This window comes from Muscardinus avellanarius, assembly GCF_963383645.1.
Source record: "Muscardinus avellanarius genome assembly, chromosome: 17".
NCBI classification, from domain to species: Eukaryota; Metazoa; Chordata; class Mammalia; order Rodentia; family Gliridae; genus Muscardinus; species Muscardinus avellanarius.
Window position 1 is genome coordinate 32,161,901 of NC_137803.1, and position 13,347 is coordinate 32,175,247.

Consider the following 13,347-nt stretch of genomic DNA (forward strand, 5'->3'; position numbering starts at 1 on the left):
TGCATTGTAGTCATACATCACAATATCACAATGGAACAATGGAATACAAGACTTGTGAGGATATATAAGTACACGCCATCCAATTAGCCTTTATCAAATCCCCATCTCATTCCCTCCCCTCCCTCAATCCCATGTTGATTGGTGATTAACTTTGATACATTTGTTTACATACATCATGAGTTTTAAAGAGATTTCATCCTCCCCCATCCCATCCCCTCTGATTGGTCACCTTAATTGCTCCTCTATACGGCCCTTTCTTCAACTACATCTCCTCCTATTACCTATTTCTTCCTAGGTTTTGCATATTAGGGAAAGCATCTAGTTTTTTTTTTTTTAATTGTCTGTGATAGTTCTCAGTGTACGTTGCAATACAAGTTCCAATTCCACTTTTGAGAGCCCCAGCACTGGCCTCCCCCCTCGGAAGGATCCAATCCTGGCCTCAGAGGCCCCAGCACTGGCCTTGCCTCACAGCAGGCTCTGATTCTGGCCTTGCTGGCTCTGACACCGGCCTCGTCCCTCGGCAGGTTATAATCCCGGCCTCGGAGGCACCAGCACCAGCATTGCCTCACAGCAGGCTCTAATCCCAGCCTCACTGGACCCAGCACCAGCCTCACCCCTCATCAGGCTCTGATCCTGGCCTCAGAGGCCCCAGCACTGGCCTTGCCTCATGGCAGGCTCTGATCCTGGCCTCATTGGCCCTGGAACCGGCTTCACCACTTGGCAGGCTCCAATCCCGGTGTCCCTGGTTTCAGCACCAGCCAAACCCCTCAACAGGCTCCAATCCCAGCCTCTGAGAACTCAGCACCAGCTTTGCCTCACAGCAGGCTCAGATCCTGGCCTTGCTGGCCCCGGTACTGGCCTAACCACTCGGCAGGCTCCAATCCCAGCCTCGGAGGCTCCAGCACTGGCCTTGCCTCATGGCAAGCTCCAATCCCAGCCTCGGTGGCCCCGGCAACAGCCTCACCCATCAGCAGACTCTGGTCCCAGTTTCTGAGGCCCCAGAATCACCTTTGCCTCACAATAGGCTCCGATCCTGGCCTCGGTGGCCCTGGCATTGGCCTCACCCCTTGGCAGGCTCCAATCCTGCCCTCGGAGGTCCTAGCACCAGCCTTACCTCAGGGTGGGCTCCAATCCAGACCAAGCTGGCCCCGGCACTGGTCTCACCCCTCAGCAGGCTCAGATCTGGGCCTCAGAGGCCCCAGCTCTGGCCTTGCCTCACAGTAGGTCCCAATTCCGGCCTCACTGGCCATGGCACCAGCCTAACCCCTTAGCAGGCTCCGATCCCAACTTTGGAGGCCCCAGCACTGGTTTTGCCTCACGGCAGGCTCCGATCCCGACCTCGCTGGTTCCAGCATTGTCCTAAGTACTTGGCAGGCTCCAATCCCAGCCTCGGAGGCCCCAACACCAGCCTTGCTTCAGGGCGGGCCTCAATCCCAACCAGGCTGGCCCCAGCACTGGCCTCACCCCTCAACAGGCTTGGATCCCGGCCTTGGAGGCACCAGTCTGGCTTGCCTCACTGTAGACCCTGATCCTGGCCTCGCTGGCACCAGCACTGGCCTAACCCCTCGCAGGCTCCAATCCCGACCTCGGAGGCCCCAGCATCAGCCTTGCCTCATGGCAGGCTCCGATCCTGCCTTCACTGGCCCCGGCACAAGTCTCACCTCTTGGCAGGGTCCAATCCCGGCCTTGCTGGTTCCAGCACTGTCCTAACCCCTCAGCAGGCTCCAATAGCAGCCTCGGAGTCCCTAGCACCAGCTTTGCCTCATGGCAGGCTCAAATCCCGGCCTCGCTGGCCCTGGCACCTGCCTAACCCCTCAGCAGGCTCCAAACCCAGCCTCAGAGGCCCCAGCAATGGCCTTGCCTCATGGCAGGCTCCGATTCTGGCCTCCCTGGCCCTGGCACCGGCCTCACTTTTTGGCAGGCTTTGATCCCAGCCTTGGATGCCCCACCAGTGTCCTTGCCTCACATCCGGCTCCAATCCCAGCCTCACTGGCCCTGGCACTGGCCTGAACCCTTGGCAGGCTCTGATCTCGGCCTCAGAGGAACCTTCGGCAGGCTCTGATCTCGACCTCGGAGGCCCCAGCACCAGACTAGCCTCACGGCAGGCTCTGATCCTGGCCCCCTGGTCCTAGCACAGGCCTGACCCCTCAGCGGACTCTGATCCTGGCCTCGGAGGCCCCAGCACCATGCTTGCCTCACGACAAGCTCCGATCCCAGGCTCGGTGGCCCCAGCAGCAGCCTTACCCCTCGGCAAACTCTGGTCCTGGCTTCGGAGGCCTCAGAAACAGCCTTGCCTCATGGTAGGCTCCAATCATGGCCTTGGTGGTCCCACCATCAGCCTCACCCCTCAGCAGGCTCCAATCCCGGCCTCGGAGGATCAAGCACCAGCCTTGCCTCAGGGCAGGCCCCAATCTTGACCAGGCTGGCCCCGGCACTGGCCTCACCCATCAGCAGGCTCAGATCCCAGCCCTGGAGGACCCAGTTCTGGCCTTACCTCATGGTAGGCCCCAATCCTGGCCTCACTGGCCTCAGCACTGACCTAATCCTTCAGCAGGCTCCAATCTTGGTCTCGGAGACCCCTGCACTGGCCTTGACTCATGACAGGCTCTGATCCCGGCTTCGCTGTGCCCAGCATCAGCCTCACCCCTCAGCCAGCTTCCATATGAGCACCCTCTTCACACAGCATGTTGTCCCAAGTTTCCAAGCATGTGTGGTGGTAGCGTTCTGTCTCTGGGGTTATTTCTTCAAAAGATCCAGGTGTGTTGCATCAGATCTCTGCCTCTCCTAAGTCCTGGCCACTGCCTTTGCTGCTGCCTCCACCTTCTCAATTCTTCCCCAAACTCTTTTCCCACACTGCACATTGTCCAGTATTCCTGAGCATGTGTGACGGTAGCATTCCACCTTTGGGGCAATTTCTTCAGAAGATCAGGGTGTGTTGGATCAGATCTCTGCCTCTCCCAAATACAAGCCTCCACCGCCACGATGGCCACCGCTGCCAACACTGCCTTTCTCCTAGGTCTCCAGTTGAGCTCCCTCCTTACAGATGATGTCCAGGATTTTTAAGCATGTAAGGAAGAAGTAGTCCCCCTTCGCGGGGAATTTTTCCAAAAGTTCCAGGTAAGTTGGATATGTTTTGTCTGTATCGCCAGAATCCTGGCTGCTGCTATGGCCATCTTGACCCCTCTCCAATGTTTTCTTTTTCTTTTTCTCTTTCTTTCTTTTTCTTTCTTTCTTTCTTTTTTTTTTTTTTTCGTTGTTGTTTGAATAAGAGAAGACAGTATGTATGGTTTGAAGAAGTTGTGGGATCAGGCACTTGGTAGCAATGAATTTTTTCTCCCTTCCAAGAGCGGAGTCCCACAGCCTCACCACTCAGAGTAAGATCTGCTGTTCTAAGTGCATCACAGCCTGGCGCAGCACAGCAGCACTGAGTTCCTCGGTACTCATGGGTGGGCCTCCCACCCGGCACCAGGCCTTCCCCAGAGTGGACCGGAGCAGACTGGGCTGCCTGTCCCCAGCCTGGCACTGGGCCTTCGAGTAAGCAGGCCAAGCCACCTGCACCCAGCCAAGCTCCAGGCCTTCCTGGGAGCTGGCCGGGCCGCCTGTCCCCAGCCCACCTCCAGGCCTCAAAATGTTTTTTTTTTTTTAATTGTCAGAACAAAAGATCAGGCTTTCAAATGAATTTGAAACTTTTCCAAGAAAATTGATCTGGATTTCCAATATTTCACACTCATGCCTATTTCACAAAGAATCAAGACAATATTACTATCAGCTGGTACCCCAAACCCCTATGTATTACATGTGGTAGGGTTATTACAGATAAAACCATTTTCCAAGGTTTTAATATGTCTCCCTAAAATTTGAAAACAAATTTAATCCCTCAATTTATATGCTGATGGTACTTGGAAGTAGACCTTTGGGCAGGTATTTGGGACTAGAGATCAAGAGGGCAGAGTCCCGTGATGACTTTGGTAGCCTAATAAGAAAAAGAGAGCCCAGGATTGGCATGCTCTCTCTTCATGTGATACTATCTGCCATAGCAAGATGTAGCAGCAAGGCCCTCATCAGGTGGCAAGAAGATGCCAGGACCATGCTCTTAAACTTCTTAGCCTTTAGAACTCTGTGCCAAATAAACTACCTTCTCTACAAGTTATCTAGTCTCATATATTTTATTAAAGAAACTGAAAATTCTTCTCTGCCTTCCCGTCACCTCTAACTGGTTTTTCTATTCTAATGGATTAAGACTCCAATACTTTTAGTTAATTCACATATTAATAGACATAGGGTCTATGAAAACAGCCCACAGGACAGTCTCAACAGACCAGCGGATGCCACATTAGGATCATTCACACGGATCAGTGTCCCAGCCTGAATCATTTGAAGGGCACAAACAGAGGGGGAATGAGGGTCAAAGGACCCTTAAGGAAGTGGGAATCACCCCAGGGCTAATAACAGCAGAGAATTCAAGGGTCTAAGAGATAGAGCTGTAACCAGATCAGTGACAGCTCTAGGTAGCTGTGGCTATAGGTTAAGACACATGACCAACATCATAATTACCCAGCCTAATAGGAGGAAATGGAAGAATAAGTGCACCTAGCTCTAATCTTACATTGGCTGAACCCATTTGGAAGAGAGCAAAAGTGCCCAAGAATAGAGCCTGGGGTGCAGCCCCTCCCCCCCAGGCACAGAATTGGAAGAGGAAGAGGAAGACAAAGAGTAGACCTGCAGGGATATAGAAAACTTCAGAACAATTCCCACAAGCTGTGATTTTTAATGTTTTCATCCTTGTCCAGACTAAATCCTCACCCTAAAGCTACAGCTTTCCTGAATGACCCCAGTATGAATCAGCATCCCATCTAGCTGGGAGGCCATGAGCAGCTTAGCACAGCTGAGCTTTGGTTACTCATTTGTAAACAGAAATAGCAGCATATGCCACCTGCTGTCATTTCTTTTATTTATTTTATATTGGTGCATTGTAGTCATACATCATAACGAAGTACAAAATGGTAGAGGCATACATGCACACATCACCCAATTAGCCCTTACCCAATTCCTGCCCCATTTCCTCCCCCTCCCTCTTCTCATGTTTGGCTTAGTGATTGACATCGATATCTTTGTACATCATGTGCATTAGGGAATTTCTTTCTTCTCCTTTCTCATCCCCCTCAATTAGGTCACCTTATTTGCTCATCTATAGTTTCTCCTTATTTGTCCAGAGTTCCTCCTCTTACCCATTTCCTCCCCAGCTTCCACACATTAGGGAGATCATCTGATTTCTTGCATTTTGTGACTGACTAATCTCACTTAGCATAATGTTCTCCAGTTTCATCCATTTCCCTGTATAAGACATAATTGTGTTTTTCTTCACGGCTAAGTAGATTTCTATTGTGTATGTATTCCGTAGTTTTGTAATCCATTCATCTGCTGATGGACATCTTGGCTGGTTTTATAGTTTGACAATTGTGAATTGTTCAGCTATGAAAAAAAGATATGCATGCATTAGGCTGGTAGTTTTGTTTCTATTCTTTGGGATAGATACCCAGAAATGTTATTGCTGGATCATATGTTAAGTTAGTTCCCATTCTCCTGAGGATCCTCCATACCATTTTCCAAAGTGTTTGCACTAATTTTCAATCCCAACAACAATATATTAGACTTTCCACTTCTCCCCCTCTTCACCAGCATTTTTTGTTGTTTGTGTTTTGATTGATTGTCATTCTGTTTGGAGTTAGGAGAAATATCAGGGTAGTTTTGATTTGCATGTCTCTGATTGCTAAAGATGTTGAGCATCTTTTCATAGATTTATTGACCATTTGAATTTCTTCTTTTGTGAAGTGTCTATTAAGTTCACTTGGCTGTTTATAATTGGGTTATTTGTTTTCTTGGTGATGAGTTTCTTGAGTTCTCTGTATATTTTAGATATTAGTCATTTATAGGTGGCAAAAATTTTCTCCCATTCTGTTGGCTCTCGGTTCGGGCTCTTGATAGTTTCCTTTTCTGTAAGAAGCTCTTCAGTTTAATGCAATCAGTTTAATGTATTGATCTGCCTTTTAGTTTCTTGTGCCTTTGGGGTCTTGTTGAGAATGTTTTACTTTTGCCTAGGTGTTGCAGTGTTGGGCCTATGCCCTCTTCAAGTAGCTGCAATATCTCTTGTCTAATTTCTAGGTCTTTGATCCATCTTGAATTGAATATTGTGCAGAGTGAGAAAGTAGAATTTATTTCCATTTTTTTGCATATGGTTAACCAGTTTGGCCAACACTATTTGTTGAGTGAGCTGTCTTTTTCCAGTATATGTTTTTTGTACCTTTGTCAAAATTTCATTGGCTGAATGTGTGCAGCTTTGTTACTGAGTCTTCTATTATGTTCCATTGGTCTATATATCTCTTTTTGTGCCAGTACCATGCTGCTTTCATTACTATGGATTTGTAATATACTTTAAAGTCAAGTATTGTAATTCTTCTGTATTTTTTTTCTGAGAACTACTTTGTCTATTCTGGGTTTTTTGTTTTTCCAAATAAATTTAAGAACTGATTTTTCTATGTCTGTCAGGAATGAACTTGATAATTAATGGGTATTGTGTTGAATCTACAGATCCCTTTTGAAAGTATAAACATTCTGATATTTATTCTGCCTGTGTTATTTCAAGCATTAACCTCATAAAATGCTAATGGCACATCGGGGAAACAAGTAATCCATTCTCTTCCTTCCAGATGCCTAGTACAAGGACCCTGCAATTCTCCTACTAGAAACAGCAAAAGATATTTTTCTCAACATAACTGAGAGTATGGATAAGCTGAATGATTAAGTATTATATTTACTACTTGAAAAAGTATATAAGTGTCTTACTAGTCCATAGCCCTATACAAAGTATACTTGTTAGAAATATGGAGAAGTATGATAAAAATGTATGGAGATGAGAAATTTAGGGAATTGATATGTGTGTTAGAATTCTGCTCAGGCATTACATACATGGTCTCACACTGAATTCAAAATAGCCTTCCAAGCTATTATCTCTGCTTTTTTATTTATTTTATTTATTTTTTTTATTTTTATTTTTTGGTGGTACTGGGAATGGAACCCTTCCACCACTGGGCTACACTGGAAACAAGGTCTCTTAAGCCAGCATGGCTGGCTTTGAACCTGCGCGATCCTCCTGTCTCTGCCTCCCAAGTACAAGGATTACAAGTGTGTGCCACCACGCTCGGCTATCTCTGTTTTTTAGCTATAAAAAATTGAAGCTCTGTAAATGGCAAAAACTGCATTCACATGGTAGACTCTAACCTTTCTATTACATCAGCATTTCTTCTACTGTGCTACCTAATCTTATAGATGTTGCATGAGAAAAATGACCTGTTTGCAAAAAGATAATTTGAGAAATTGTGGGTTAAGCAGAATAAAATGCAGAACTTCTAAGAGCCTTTAACATGTTATTAGGCATTTTAAATACTCACAAATGGTATATTGTACGCAGCATAAATACGTAAATTTATTTTATGGTATTGCATTTATTTTATTTATTTTTAATTGATGCCTTATAGTCATACATCATGATGAAGTTCGGAGCAATAGAGATACTGTACTTGGTGAGCTTATCAAAGCTTCCACCCCACTCCTTCCCCTATAACAGCATTGTATTGCATTTATTTTATTTAATTTTAATTGATGCCTTATAGTCATACATCATGATGAAGTTCGGAGCAATAGAGACACTGTACTTGGTGAGCTTATCAAAGCTTCCACCCCACTCCTTCCCCTTCCCCATGCACAATGTTGAGATTGGCAAGATTACTTTGTATATGCATATCCTTCTGATTGAAGTGTTTCTTTGATCAGACCTCCCTTCCTCCACCCACCTTCCTCCCTTAGACTCCCTACATCATGCCAATAGATCTCCTCCTGTTCTGGAATTCCTTTTGTATCACCTTTTTTTTTTCTAGCTTCTATATATGAAATAGATTATATGATCTTTTGTTCTTTTGTTACTGACTGGTTTCATTTAGCATAATATCTTCTAGTTCCATCCATTTTCTTGCAAATGATATAATTTTGTTCTTATTTATGTCTGAGTAGAAATTCATTGTGTGTATATCCCATAATTTCATAATCCATTCATTTGTTGATGGACACCTGGGCTGTTTAAATAATTTGGCTAATATAAATTGTGATGCTATAAATATAGATATTCCTGTGTTACTATAATATTAACCATGTGAATTTAATTCTGGAAATGTTCAATAGGTCTATTAGGTAATGTTATTTTTTACTTTCCTTGGAGCATTGTAATTATACAGCATAGTTAAATTCAAACTGATACATTAATATATGCACACATCTCAATATATTTCCCCCAAATCTCACACACGATAATGGTATTTTTAGCATAGCTTTGGCAATCACCATATCAAAGGAACTTCAGATTATGGAGGAGAAACTCCAGTGAAGCCAGGGAAGTTATCTAGGAGAAAGGGTTGGATAGAGGGAGAATGAAAAAATGTAATCACTTCCAAGGACATTATGTGCATATGTGAGAATACCAATGTCAATCTTCATATCATGTATAGGGAAAAGGGCGAGTAGGGAGGGAACTGGTGGAAAGTGCATCATGTGCTATGTGCATGTATGTCACCATCACTATGAACAGCATTATGATGGGAGACTCTTAGGTACTAATAAAAATATATAAAAACATAGCTTTACAGATGGAAAAGCTGTATGTCGTTCAGAGATGTTAAGTAATTTGCTCAAGTTTTAAAGTCAGAAAACAAAAATATTAATCATCCTGACTCCTCTTCTTCTTAAGATGATAGTGAGTTTGATCTGCCTGGTATTGATATTGTATTAAAGGAATAGTTTCTATCAATGTTCCAGGGCCATATTTGTATGTAGTGGCAGAATAAATGTCCATTCCTTATTCAATACAAGCAATGTTTAACTGACAAGAAAATGTATACATACTTTATTTTGCTTAAGTTTTGCATTTCAAAATTGATGAAGAGATCTTCCTACCCCCTCTTTCTCTTTTTAGAACTGGGAATTGAAACCAGGTGCACCCTACCTTCAAGCTATATCCCACCCACCCCCCTTTTTTTGGTGGTACTGGGGTTCCTGGAAGCCCTTCTACCTCCGGGCTACACTCCCAGACCTATTTTATATTTTTTTATTTGGAAACAGGGTCTCTTAAGCCAGTGAGGCTGGCTCTGAACCAGCGTGTTCCTCCTGTCTCCGCCTCCCAAGCGCGGGGATTATAAGCGTGCGCCACCATGCCTGGCTCCAATCTTTTTTATTTATTTATTTTTGTTGTTGTTTTGAAACATGGTCTTGCTAGATTGCTGAGAATCTCATTAGGTTGCTGAGGCTGACCTCAAACCTTCAATTCTTCTGTTCCAGCCTCCCAATTGCTGATATTACAGGCATGCACCACCATGCTCAGCAAACAAGTGGGGCTATAATTGCAGTAGCAGTTGCCTGATAGCAGTTGCCTGTGTCAGGAAAAAAAGGTAAGCCATTGTTACCACTTCCTGTTTGATTTGTGCATTAGGAATTCAATTGTAGATAAAAATTTGGAGCTATAACTATAGGGTTTTGGAGGAATTCGATTTATAAATATTTGAAACCTTGGGCACCTGGAAGATGGGATTTGTTTATGTCTCTTTTGCTTTTGTAAGGCTACATAAAGGTAGATGCAAACTCTACGACTCATAAGTGCTTTGTCTTTAAGCTACATCATTTAGCTGGCTCTAAACCTACAACCTCTTGCAAGAGAGGTAGGCGACCTATCACTGAGCTACATCTCCAGTCCTTAGAAAAGGCCCCTTTGTCAGGAAGTTTGACCTTCTACTGTTGCCCTGGCTCCTTTTGGTTGAATTCACCTGCAGTGCTACAGCTGTTCTTAATTCTCAGTCTCCTTGCTTTCTTTTCTCCCTGGTTCCACACTGTGGTCTGTAAGGCAGTGTTTTTTCTATTCCCTGTTGATTCCCTATTCCCTTAACATTGGGTGTCCTCTCTGAACATTCTTTTGTGAGTTATTTCTTATTATGTGAATGCAGAAAGTCTTTTCAATACTTGCAGCTACTTTGTATAATGAGAGAGAAAAATCTCCTTTCTATAAAGTTGAAACATGCCATTATTTAAAAACACAAGACAGGGATGCTTTATGTTATAAAATATGGTAAAATATAAATATGCTTTTGCCATATTAAATGCCAAGAATTAAAAATTCTAAATTCTTCATTTTGCTTATACAATGGATTTTTTAATTAGGATTGTATAGGGGTAGGATGATTATACATCATAGTGAGATTGAAGTGATTCAAATAGCCATGTATACACAACATCTCTAGGTGTGGTTCTCTCCTAACCCCATCTGATCACCCCTTTCTCCTTCTTTGTACATGCTGGTAAGGTTAGTTGTGATACCTTCATATATGGACTTAATATCATTTGGTTTATTTTTTTTTCTCAGCCTCCTTTCCCCCTTCTCCTACCCCATCTTATAATCTCCTTCCAGTATTCTACTGGTATCCCTGCTTACTATCATAAAGTCCCTTTTCATTCTTATGTTTTCTTTAACTTCCACTTATGAGATAAATCATGCAACCCCTGACTTTCTGAGACTGGCTGATTTTACTTGGCATAATATTCTTTAGTTCTGTCCATTTCTCTACAATTGACACAATTTGTTCCTTATGGTTGAGCAAACCTCCATTATGTGTATCCATTCATCTGTGGATGTGCATCTGCGTTGTTCCATAACATGGCTACTGCAAATAGTGCTGCTATAAACATGGGTATGCATGCATAACTGTGATATTTTGACTTTAACTTTTGTGGCAAGAAACCAAGAAATGGAATAGCTGGGGCATATGGTGGTTTTATTCATGGTCTTTTGAGGATCCTCCAAACTGATCTCCATAATGGTGGAAATGAATTACAATTTCGCCAAAAAAGTGCATAAGCAGTTCTTTTTCCTTGCATCCTCATCAGCTTTGATGATTTTCTGTGTTCTTGATCCCTGCCCTTCTAACCAGAGTGAAATGGAATCTCAGTGAAAGTTGTATTTGTATTTTTCTGATCATTATAAATATTGAACACTTTTTCATATATTTGTTGCCCACTTGTGTTTCTTCTTTTGAGAAGTATCTATTTAGTCCAGTTGCCCGTTTATTTGGTTAAGATATTTATTTATTTATTGGCATTATGTTTTTTGAGTTTTTTATATTTTCTGGATGAGTCCTTTTGCAGAAGAGTAGCTGGAAAATATATACATATATATGTATATCTATATATAGACATATACATACATATATATAGATATACTTATATATATATTTTAATTCGGCAGGCTCTATCTTTAGACTCTTTTCTTTATTTGCCTTGCCTGAAAAGAATATTAAAGACATTTGCCTGAAAAATGTTCAATTTTAATGGTAGTTTTTTTTTTTTTCTAAATTGTGAATTGAACCCAGTGGTATTCTAGCTCCTAGCTACACCTCCAGCCCTATTTCATTTATTATCTTTTTTAAATTTTGAAACAGGGTTTTGCTAAGTTACTGAAGGTCTTGTTAAGTTGTGCTGGCCTCGAATCTACAATCCTATCTCATCCTCCCCAATAGTAGAATTTATAACTATGTACCACCATGCCTGGCTTGGTTTGAAATTTTGAGATCTGCAGTTTTCCATCATCCAGGACACCATGATGAAGGTTGAGGGTAAGACATGTGTTTTTCTGAGGTTTAGAAGTATTGGTTGAATAAGTAAATCAAACATGAGAATGAGGTAGGGCATAGAAAACAGGGTTGGGTTTGGAGAAGAGCTAAATAAGTGATGTGTACATGTATGCCTCTACCATTATTCACCCATTAAGATGTATGACTACAATGCACCAATGACAAATTTTAAAAAAGTATTAGTTGCACATCCTGAGTCCTTCAGTCATGCACTGTGATATTAGTGTTTGAGTTGACAGATACTATCATGCTGCAGGGACAATACATACTTGATCGTGCAGGTGGGAGATGTTTACCATTTTCTAAAAAGGTTAAAAATCCAAGATTGTGTGTCTGTTTAGCATGTTTATACTGGTAAGCAAAAATTATGAGAGGTCATTGTTTTGGACGAGGCTTTTGAATTTAACCATGAAAGACCAGAATAAAATCAGAATGAAATCACTCTAAGTTCTGCATAATCAATCTGAACTCAAAATGGGCTACTTTCCTTAACAATAGGAGATTCACATCAACCAATCAGAAGGGGCCCACATCATTTGAATAAGCGAGATAAAGTTTCCCATGTTTTAGCTCTGTGAGATAAGTACCTTTAATCAATTTGCCCTTTCTCCACCATATTTTGGCAATTTTTTCAGGTCTTTTCAGCCAATAAAATGATGGTCCTGACTCTGTTTTGCTCTTTGGAACATGGGTTCTGTTTTATATAATAAGTCATTGCCCAACTCTAAAATTGCAAATAGAGATAATAGATCTTTAAACAAAATTTGCTGTGATTTTATCTTTTGATGGTACAAAGACAGAGTTGGAAAGCTTCATCCAGTCACCTCGAGGGAAATCTTCATCCTAGTGGCTGCACTTATCCAATTATAGAAACAGCAGGAAGATGGCTTACTGCTGAGCTTGTCACATTGGCCTAGAATGGGCCACAGAGCACTGCCACGTATGTGACCTGAGCATGCTTACACATGATGTTACAGACAATGCAGGCCCTGCTCGGGTCTGGAGATAGTTAATATCTGCCATTGTGCCAATATTTTATATCTTTGTGATGAGTAATTTCTCTTAATTTAGGTCAGGATTCATAAGTGTTTTTTTCCAAATTCCTACATGACTATTTTTGAGATGTAGAATGTGAAAATTGTTTTGATGTTTCTTTCTAAAAGATTTTTTGGTTATTTCAATGCAAATTCTCTACAAAATAACCATTTCTCTTCAATGCTTTTAGTGTTACAGACATAAAAAGTATCTCAGTTTTGTGCAGCAGTGCTTTTCAATCTTGAGCATGTATCAGTCTCTTCAAGGGTTATTAAATAACACTGAAGGGTTATTAAAATACACTGAAAACGGGCACAGTGGTACACACTTATAAACCCACTAGTTGGGAGGCTGAGACAGAGGGATTGCAAGTTCAAGGATTCCCTTAGCAATGGAGTGAGACTTTTAGCAACGTAGTGAGACCCTGTATAAAAATAAAAATACAAAAGGCAAGGGGTGTAGCTTAGAGATACAATGGCCCTGGGCTCAATCTCAAGTACTACACATACCAACAAATACAAGCACCTGGACCTAACCACCAACCTGTCTGACTCAGTAAGTCTACAGTAGGGACTGAGAAATTTCACCT